Source organism: Trachypithecus francoisi, unplaced genomic scaffold, assembly GCF_009764315.1.
Source record: "Trachypithecus francoisi isolate TF-2019V2 unplaced genomic scaffold, Tfra_2.0 Lachesis_group16, whole genome shotgun sequence".
In the NCBI taxonomy this organism is placed as follows: domain Eukaryota; kingdom Metazoa; phylum Chordata; class Mammalia; order Primates; family Cercopithecidae; genus Trachypithecus; species Trachypithecus francoisi.
In genome coordinates, this window is record NW_022681461.1 from 4,887,936 (window position 1) to 4,899,188 (window position 11,253).

The following is an 11,253-nucleotide window of genomic DNA, read 5'->3' on the forward strand; positions in this document are numbered from 1 at the left end:
AGAATGGAGAGCCTAGAAATAGACCCACACAACTATAGTCAACTGATCTTTGAGGAAGGAACAAAGGAAGTATAGCAGAGAAAAGACAATCTTTTTTAACAAATGGTGCTGGAACAACTGGTCTTCCACATGCAAAAACTGATTTTAGGCAAAGACTTCATATTCTTCACAAAAAATTACTCAACATGGATTCCAGACCTAAATGTAAAATGCAGAACTATACAACTCTTAGAAAATAATATGGAAAATCTGAATGACCTGGGGAATGGCAGTGACTTTTTTTAAATTTTATTTTGAGACAGGGTCTTACTCTGACGCAGGCTGTAGTGCAGTGGCATAATCACAGCTCACTGCAACCTCTGCCTCCCAGGCTCAAGTGATTCTCACACCTCAGCCTCCTGAGTAGTTGGGTCCACAGGTGTATGCCACCATGCCTGGCTAATTTTTGTATTTTTTTGTAGAGGCTGGGTTTCACCACGTTGCCCAAGCTTGCCTCTAACTCCTGGCCTCAAGTGATCTGCCTGCCTCAGACTCCCAAAGTGCTGGGATTACAGGCCTGAGTCACCGTGCCTGGCTTTCCTTTTTTCTTTTCTTTTCTTTTCTTTTTTTTTTTTTTTTTTTTTTGAGACAGGGTTGGCTCTTTTGCCTAGGCTATAGTACAGTGGCACAGTCTCGGCTCACTGCAACCTCTACCTCCTGGGCTCAAGCCATCCTCCTGCCTCAGCCTCCTGAGTCTCTCCAGGCCCACACCACCATGCGCAGCTAATTTTTGTATTTTTTTTGAAGAGATGGGGTTTCACCATGTTGCCCAGGCTGGTCTTGAACTCCTGAGCTTAAGCGATCCACCTGCCTCAGCCTCCCAAAGTGCTGGGATTACAGACATGAGCCACTGAGCCTGGCCACAATACATGGATTTTTTTCAATAAATATATTGGAAAAATTTTTTTGGTGATTTGTGACAACTTGCAAAATCTCACAGGCAGGCTATGTAGTTTAGAAATATTGAAAAACTTAAGTAAAAGTTAGGTCATGAATGCCTAAAATATATGCTGATACTAGTTTATTTTATAATTGACTACCATAAAATATACACAAACATAAACTTTACCAAAACGTATGCACACAAAGACTGTACATAGTGTCATTCACAGTCAAGAGAAATATAAACAAGCATAAAGATGCAATAGTAAATCGTAATGGCATAAGATTAACTGTAGTGCATACTGTACTATTGTAATAATTTCATAGTGACCTCCTCTTTCTATTGCAGTGAACTTATGTGTTTTGATTGTCTGCTGAAAATGTCATCTGATGCTAATCACCTCTATGTGAGCAGTTCATCTCTCCAGTAACATATCAGAGAAAAAAGTGGTCTTTCACAGTCTTCACATATTTTTCATCATATATGGTCCAATACCATAAACCTTGAATAACAACTTGAGACACATATGAAATGCCATCAGTTATGCTGAAAGTTCTCCCAAGAAGCAGAAAAGTCATAACGTTACAAGGAAAAGTTGAATTGCTTAATGTGTACTATAGATTGAGGTCTGCAATTGCAGTTGCCCACCATAATGCTTCATCTTGTAAACAGACATTGTAAACTTATGGTATTGATAAATATTACACATTACTATAAATGTATTTTATCTTCTTTATAACCTTAATAACATTTTCTTTTCTCTAGATTATTGTAAGAATATAGCATTTGACACATATAACAGAAAATATGTGTTAATAAACTGTTTATATTATCATTAAGGCTTCTAGTTAAGATTTCGGGGAGTCAAAACTTGTATGTGGACTTTTAACTTGATTGCAGGGGCAGGGGTTGGCATCCCTAATGTCTGCATTGTTCAAGGGTCAGCTGTACATGGAAAATCCTGAAAAGAAACTTGCCTGCCACAAGTGGGACCTGCCACTGGTGCATGTGTGTGAGACGCACCGCTGCCCTGCCTCTAGTGTGCACTCATGGGGACCCCATCACCCTGTCAGTGCCCCATGGAATCACTTTTGCCAGCCCCCCTCCATAAGGGTGTTTTTGCCAGGAGACTGGGAAAACCTCAGCCCCACCAGTGCAGCAGATGCTGAACCTAGTGGGGCCAGAGAAAAAGGCTGCAGGTCTGGTCCCAGCACCCTCAGGTGTAGACCACTCAGCCTGGGAGTGCAGAACTGAGCCTTGGCCCCATGAAATCATCCAGAAACAAAGCCAATTGACTAAACCTAACTTATACCATAGTTAAACCTTCAAGAGCATCAAAGAATATAAAAGCAAAAAGTCCCATTCAGAGTACAACAACTTCAAACATTAAGTGAACATCACCCCACACAGATGAGAAAGAACCGGTGGAAGAACTATGGCAACTCTAACAGCCAGAATGTCTTCTTAACTCCAAACAACCATATTAGATCCCCAGCAATGGTCCTTAATCAGGCTGAAATAGCTGAAATGTCATAGAATTCAGAATCTTGATGGCAACAAAGATCATTCAGATTCAGGAGGAAGTTGAAAGCCAATCCAAGGAATCTAAGGAATCCAATAAAATCATACAAGAGCTGAAAGATGAAATAGCCATTTTATAAAGAATCAAACTGATCTAGAGCTGAAAAACTTGCTGTAAGTTCATAATACAATCAGAAGTATTAACAGCAGAATAGACCAACCTGAGGAAAGAATCTCAGAGCTCACAGATCAGTTCTTCAAATCAACTCAAACAAAAATGAAGAAAAATTTTTAATGAACAAAGCCTCTGAGGAATATGGGATTATGTAAACAGACCAAACCTATACGATTGGCATCCCAGAAAGAGAGAGCAAGCAACTTGGAAAACATATTTGAGGATGTTGGCCCCAAAATTTCCTCAACCTCAGTAGAGACTGGCATGGAAATTCAGGAAATTTGGAGCATCCTAGAAAGATACTATATCAGACAACAATCCCCAAGACACATACTCAGTAGATTCTCTGAGGTCAACACAACAGGAGAAATGTTAAAGGCAGCTAGAGAGAAGGGACAGGTCACATACAAGGGGAACCCCATCAGGCTAACAGACTTTTCAGCAGAAACCTTACAAGAAGAGATTGGGGAAATATATTCAGCCTTAAAGAAACAAAATTCCAACCAAGAATGTCATATCCAATTAAATTAAGCTTCATAAGCAGAGGATAAATAAAATCGTTTTTACACAAGCAAACACTAAGGAAAGTCATTATTACCAGACTGCCTTACAAGAGGTCCTTAAGGGAATGCTAAACATGGAATACAAAACAAAAGACCATTGCCTGCCACCATAAAAACACATAGCCCACTGACAATATAAAGCAACTATACAATCAAGTCTATGTAACAACCAGCTAACAACATGACTGGATCAAATCCTCACATATCAATATTAACCTTGAATGTAGATGAGGAAAACATCCCACTTAAAAGGCACACAGAGTGGCAAGTTGGATAAAGAAGCAAGACCCAACTGTATGCTGTCTTCAAGAGACCCATCTCTTGGCCAGGAGTAGTGGCTCACATCTCTAATCCCAGCACTTTAGGAGGACAAAGCAGGGGGATCACTTGAGCCCAGGAGTTGAAGACCAGCCTAGGCAACATAGTGGAAGAATTTAAAAAGAGAGAGACCCATCTTATATGCATGACACCCATAAACTCAAAGTAAAGCAATGGAGAAAGATCTATCAAGCAAAGAGAAAAACCAAAAAGAACAAGAGTTACTATTCTTACTTCAGACAAAATGTAAGCCAACAATGCTCAAAAAGGACAAGGAAGGACATTCCATAATGATAAAGATTTCAATTCAACTATCCTAAATATATATGCATCCCAAACTGGAGCACTCAGATTCATAAAACAAGTTATTAGAGACCTACAGAGAGACTTAAATAACCACACAATAATAGTGGGAGACTTCAACACCCTACTGACAGTGTTGGACACATTGAGACAGAAAACTAATAAAGATATTTGGGACCTAAACTCAACACTTCACCAAATGGACCTAACAGACATCTACAGAATGCTCCACCCAACAACAGAATATACATTTTTCTGTTCTTACGTACACATGGCACATACTCTAAGATTGACTGCACACTCAGCCATAAAGCAATTCTCAACAAGTTAAAAAAAGAATCCTAACAACCACACTCTCAATCACAGTGCAATAAATAGAAATTAACAACAAGAAGATCTCTCAGTACCATACAATTACATGGAAATTAAACCACTGGCTCCTGAATTACTTTGGGTAAAGGATGAAATTAAGGCAGAAATAAAAGAACTCTTTGAAACTGTTGAAAACAAAGATGCAACATACCAGAATATCTGGGACACAGCTAAAGCAGTGGTAAGAGGAAAGTTTATAGCTGTAAGCACCCACATCAAAAAGTCAGATCTCAAATTAACAACCTAACATCACACGTAGAGGAACTAGAAAAATAAGAGCAAACCTCCCCTAAAGCCAGTACAAGAGAAGAAATAACCAAAATCAGAACTGAACTGAACAAAGCTGACATGCGAAAATCCATATAAAAGATCAATGAAACCAAAAGTTGGTTCTTTGAAAGAATAAATGAGACTCGTAGACCTCTAGCTAGAGTAATAAAGAAAAAAGAGAAGATCCAAAGAAACCCAATTGGAAATGACAACAGTGACATTACCACGGGCGTCACTGAAATACAAGAAATCCTCAGAAACTATTATGAACATTTCTATGCACACAAACTAGAAAACCTAGAAGAAATGGATAAATTGCTGTAAACATTTAACCTACCAGTATTGAACCAGGAAGAAGTTGAATATTTGAACAGACCAATAACAAGTTCCAAAATTGAATCAATAGTAACAACAACAACAAACCTACCAACCAGAAAAAGCCCTGGATCAGATGGATTCACAGCTGAATTCTACCAGACATGTAAAGAAGAGCTGGTACAAATCCTACTGAAACAATTATTAAAAATTGAGGAGAAGGGACTCCTCCCTGGTATGTTCTGTGAGGCCAGAATCATTCTGATACCAGAACCTAAGACACAGTGAAAAAATAAAAATTTAAGCTAATATCCCTGATAAAATTCAATGCAAAATTCCTCAGCAAAACACTAGCAAATTGAATCCAGCAGCACATTGGAGAGCTAATCCACTATGATCAAGTAAGCTTTATGGCTGGGATGCAAGGTTGGTTCAACATATACAATTAAATAAATGTGATTTCTTACATAAACAGAACTGAAAACAAAAACCACATTGTCATCTCAATAGATGCAGAAAAGGCTTTGGACAAAATTCAACATCCCTTTCATGTTAAAAGCCCTCCACAAACTAGGTATTGAATGAACATACCTCAAATTAATAAGAGCCATCTATCACAAACACACAGCCAACATCATACTGAACAAGCAAAAGGTGGAAGCATTCCCCTTGAGAACTAGAACAAGACAAAGACACCCACTCTCACCACTCCTATTCAACATAGTACTGGAAGTCCTGGCCAGAGCAATCAGGCAAGAGAAAGACATAGAAGGCATCCAAATAGGAAGAGAGGAAGTCAAACTGTCTCTCTTCACAGATGATATGATTCTATACCTAGAAAACCCTATTGTCTGTGCCCAAAGGCCCCTAGAACTGATAAACAACTTCAGTAAAATTTCAAGGTACAAAAATCAATGTACAAAACCCAGTAGCATTTCTATACACCAATAACATCCAACCTGAGAGCTAAATCAAGAACACAATCCTATTCATAATTGGCACAAAAGGAATAAAGTACCAGCTGGGCACAGTGGCTGACGCCTGTAATCCTAGCACTTTGGGAGGCTGAGGTGGGTGGATCACCTGAGGTCAGGAGTTCAAGACCAGCCTGGCCAACATGGTGAAATCCCGTCTCTACTAAAAATAAAAAAATCAGCTGGGTGTGGTGGTGGGTGCTTGTAGTCCCAGCTACTTGGGAGGCTGAGGCAGGAGAATTGCTGGAACCTGGGAGGTGGAGGTTGCAGTGAGCCTAGGTGCCATTGCACTCTAGACTGGGCGGCAGAGCAGGACTCTGTCTCAAACAAACAAACAAACAAACAAACAAAAAAAACCCTAGGAAGAAAGCTAACCAGGGAGGTAAGAGATCTCTACAACAAGAATTATAAAACACTGCTGAAAGAAATCGGAGATGACACAAACAAATGGAAAAACATTCCATGCTCATGGATAGGAAGAGTCAGTATTGTTAAAATGGCCATACTTCCCAAAGCAATTTATAGATTCGATGCTATTCTTATCAAACTACCAAAACCATTTTTCACAGAATTAGAAAAAACGATTCTAAAATTCATATGGAACCAAACAAGAGCTTGAATAACCAAAGCAATCCTAAGCAAAAAGAACAAAGCCCAAGGCTTCACACTACCTATTTCAAACTATACTGCAAGGCTACAGTAACCAAAACACATGGTACTGGTACAAAAACAGACCACATAAACCAGTGGAACAGGTTAGAGAACTCAGAAATAAAGCCACACGCCTACAACCATCTGATCTTTGAAAAACTGACAATAACAAGCGATAGGGAAAGGACTCCCTATTCAGTAAATGGTGCTAGGATAACTGGCTAGCCATATGTAGAAGATTGAAACTAGGCCCCTTCCTTTCACCATATTAAGAAAACTCCATGAATTAAAGACTTAAATCTAAGAACCTAAAACTAAAAACTCGAGAAGAAAATCTAGGAAATCCTATTCTGGACATTGGCCTTGGCAAAGATTTCCTGACACAGACTCCAAAAGCAGTTGCAATAAAAACACAAATTGACAAGTGGGACCTAATTAATTAAAGAGCCTCTGCATAGCAAAAGAAACAATCAACAGTATAAGCAGACAGCCTACAGAATGAGTGAAAATATCCAGAAACTAGGCATCTGACAAAGATCTAATACCCAGAACCTATAAGGAACTTAAACAGAACAACAAGCAACAAATAACCCCATTAAAAAATGGGCAAAGGATATGAACAGTCACTTCTCAAAAGAAGACATACACTTTGCCAACAAGTATATGAAAAAGTGCTCAACATCACTAATCATTAGAGAAAGGCAAGTCAAAACCACAATGAAATACCATCTCACACCAGTCAGAATGACTACAATTAAAAAGTCAATAAATAAGGCCGGGTGCGGTGGCTCATACCTGTAATCCCAGCACTTTGAGAGGCCAAGGCAGGTAGATCACCTGAGATCAGGAATTTGAGACCAGCCTGGCCAACATGGTGAAACCCTGTCTCTACTGAAAATACAAAAAATTACCTGGGTGTGGTGGCGGGTGCCTGTAATCCCAGCTACCTGGGAGGCTGAGGCACAAGAATTGCTTGAACCTGGGAGGTGGAGGTTGACCTGAGATGACACCACTGCACTCCAGCTTGGGCGACAGAGTAAGACTCTTGTCTCCAGAAAAAATAAATAAATAAAAATAACAAATCTACAAACCTTTAGCTTTACTGACAAAGAAAAAAAGAAATGTGAATAACTAGAATCAGCAATAGAAGTGGAGACATTACTATCAGCCTTACAGAAATGAAATGTAAGAGAAAAAACAATGAACACCAACAAACTGGATAATCTACATGAAATAGACAACTTCCTAGAAACACACAAATTATCAAAACTGACTCAAGATGAAATATAAAAAATGAACAAGCCTATAATATGTAAAGAGATTAAATCAGTAATTTAAAACCTCCCAGCAAAAAAAAAAAAAAAAAATCCCAAACTATAGGACTTTCTTATTGAAGTCTACAAAACACTTAAAGAATAATGAACACTGGCCGGGCACCTGTAATCCCAGCACTTTGGGAGACCGAGGCAGGTGGATCACCTGAGGTTGAGAGTTTGAGACCAGCCTGACCAACACGGAGAAACCCTGTCTCTACTAGAAATACAAAAAAATTAGCCAGGCGTGGTGGCACATGCCTGTAATCCCAGCTACTGGGAGGCTGAGGCAGGAGAATTCGCTTGAATCCAGGAGGCGGAGGTTGCAGTGAGCTGAGATCATGCCATTGCACTCCAAGCTGAGCAACAAGAGCAAAATTCTGTCTTAAAAAAAAAAAATAATAATGATAATGAACACCAATCCTCCTTTTTAGAAATGTTTTTCTTCCCTAAAAAGGAAGACTTTTTAAACTCATTTTGTGGAACAATTATTACATGTATACCAAAGCTACCTAAAGACACCACAAAAAAAACCACAATATTTCCATATGACTGTAAATGTAAAAAATTCTCGATAAAATAATGGCAAACTCAATATAACAATATTAAAAGTATTATACAATATGACAAAGTAAGATTTATTACAGGAATGCAAGGGTAGTTCAACATAAGAAAATCCATGTAATACACCGCACTAACAGAATGAAGAAAAAGAAAACCACATGGTTATTTCATTTGATATAAAAAAAATTTTGACAAAATCTAACTCTTTTGTGATTAAACAAAACCCTCAGAAAACCAAGAATAGAAGGGAATTTCCTCAGTGTAACAAAGGGCATTTATGAAAAACCCACACCTAACATTATACTCAATGGTGAAAGACTCACTGCCTTCTCCCTAGATAGGAGGTAAAACAAGGATACTTGCATTAATCGGTGCTTTGTAAACTTTACCTCCAGCAGCCCCTCAAGTTCTTAGACTTAGATCAAAGAAAAGTGTCCTGCTACTGGCAGGCAAGAGGAGAGTAGCTGTGTTGCAATATGCCCAGAGCTCTCTCTTCTCTTTAACAAAGACCTGCCCTTAAGGGAAACTGTTTCAACAGAGCCTCACTACCTTGGAAAGATGGAAATTCCTAACATCAGCTCTATGTAGCCCTCCTGTCCCATCTAAGGAGGGAAAAAAGCCAAAAGCACCTATGACTGCAACATCCCAGGGAGCCCAGACCCACCAAAAGACTGAGATAACCATGGCATTATAGATCATTTATCATTCCCCAACACTTTACCACCACCTCAGTTGGGCTCATGTTTAATAATAACAAGGGATGGCCGGGCGCAGTGGCTCACACCTGTAATCCCAGCACTTTGGGAGGCCGAGGTTGGCGGTTCACAAGGTCGGGCATTTGAGACTAATCTGGCCAACAGGGCAAAACCCCATCTCTACTAAAAATACAACCAGTAGCTGGACATGGTGGCATGTGCCTGTAGTCCCAGCTACTTGGGAAGCTGAGGCAGGAGAATTGCTTGAACCTGGGAGGCGGAGGTTGCGGTGAGCCAAGATCACGCAACTGCACTCTAGCCTGGGTGACAGAGTGAGACTCCATCTCAAAACAAACAAACAAACAAAAAGCAGAAAAAACCCCTAGGGATTACAGTGGAAAGAACTGCAAGGCTCAGACGCTATTAAGAAGTCTCCAGGGAAATCTAAAGACAACAGGGGAGACAAAAAAAACAGAGAGAAAATTTAGCCTTGGACACCTATAGCTATGTCGAACAGTAAACACAGCCTAACTTCTAGCCAAATAAACATAAAACCTCACACTAGAGGCGTATTTTCCTCAGTTTATTTTACCCAATATATTATGTCTGGCTTTCAACAAAAAATTACAAGGCATGCTAAAAGGTAAAAAACACAGTCTCAAGAGACAAAGCAAGCAGCAGAACTAGACTCAGATATGGCAGAGATTTTGGAATTATTAGACTGGGAATTTAAAATAAGTATGAATAACATGGTAAGGGTTCTAATGGCAAAAGTGAACAATATGCAAGAACAGATGGGTAATGTAAGCAAAGGAATGGGAACTCAAAAGAATCAAAAGGGGATAGTAGACATAAACACCACTATAACAGAAGTAAAGAAAGCTTTTGATGGGCTTATTAGTAGACTGGACATTGTCAAGAAAAGAATCAGTGAGCTTCAAGATATGTCAACAGAAATTTCCAAAACGGAAAAGCAAAGAGAAAAATGAATGAACAAATGGAATACAATATCCAAGAACTTTGGTACAATTACAAAAAGTGTAGCATACATGTAATTGGAATACCAGAAGGAGAAGAAAGAGAAAAGGGAACAGAGAAAGTATTTGAAGTAATAATTGAGAAATTTAAAAAATTAATGACAGATTCCTCACCACAGATCTAGAAAGCTCACAAGAATACCAAGCAGGATATGTGCCAAACATACACTTAGACATACCAGAAAACAAAAGACAAAGAGAAAATATTGAAAGAAGCCAGAGGGTAAAAACACCTTATTTACAGAGGAAGGGAGGTAAGAATTACCTCAGACTTCTCTTCAAAAGCCTTGCAAACAAGAAGAGATTAGAGTGATACAAAGTTTTCCAGGAAAACAAACAAAACTACAAACTTAGACTTTTGTATCCAGTGAAACTATCCTTCAAAAGTGGTGGATAAATACTTTCTCACATAAACAAAAACTTAGGGAATTTATCACCAGTAGACCTGCCTTGCAAAGAATGTTTAAAGTTCTTCATTGAGAAGGAAAATGATACAGGTCTAAAACTTGGATCTACATAAGGAAACAATAGCATCAGAAAAGGAAAAAATGGGCCGGGCGTGGTGGCTCACACCTGTAATCCCAGCACTTTGGGAGGCTGGGGCAGGCAGATCATGAGGTCAGGAGATCAAGACCATTCTGACTAACACAGTGAAACCCCGTCTCTACTAAAAATGCAAAAATTAGCCAGGCATGGCGGTGGGCACCTGTAGTCCCAGCTACTTGGGAGGCTGAGGCAGGAGAATGGTGTGAACTGGGAGGCAGAGATTGCAGTGAGCTGAGATCGCGCCACTGCACTCCAGCCTGGGTGACAGACTGAGACTCCGTCTCAAGAAAAAAAAAAGGAAAAAATGGGCCAGGGTGCAGTGGCTCACACCTGTAATTCCAGCACTTTGGGAGGCCGAGGCAGGCGGATCACAAGGTCAGGAGATCGAGATCATCCTGTGAATGGTGAAACCCCATCTCTACTAAAAATACAAAAAAATTAGCCGGGCGTGGTGGCGGGCGCCTGTAGTCCCAGCTACTTGGGAGGCTGAGGTGGGAGAATGGTGTGAACCCGGCAGGCGGAGCTTGCAGTGAGCTGAGATCGCGCCACTGCACTCCAGCCTGGGCAACAGAGAGAGACTTTGTCTCAAAAAAAAAAAAAGGAAAAAATGAAGATAAGATAAAATAATTTTTACTCTTAATGGATCTGTAAGTTTGCTCAAAATAGTACAAATGTATTTGGTGATTATAGCTTATGGATAAGTAACATGAATGT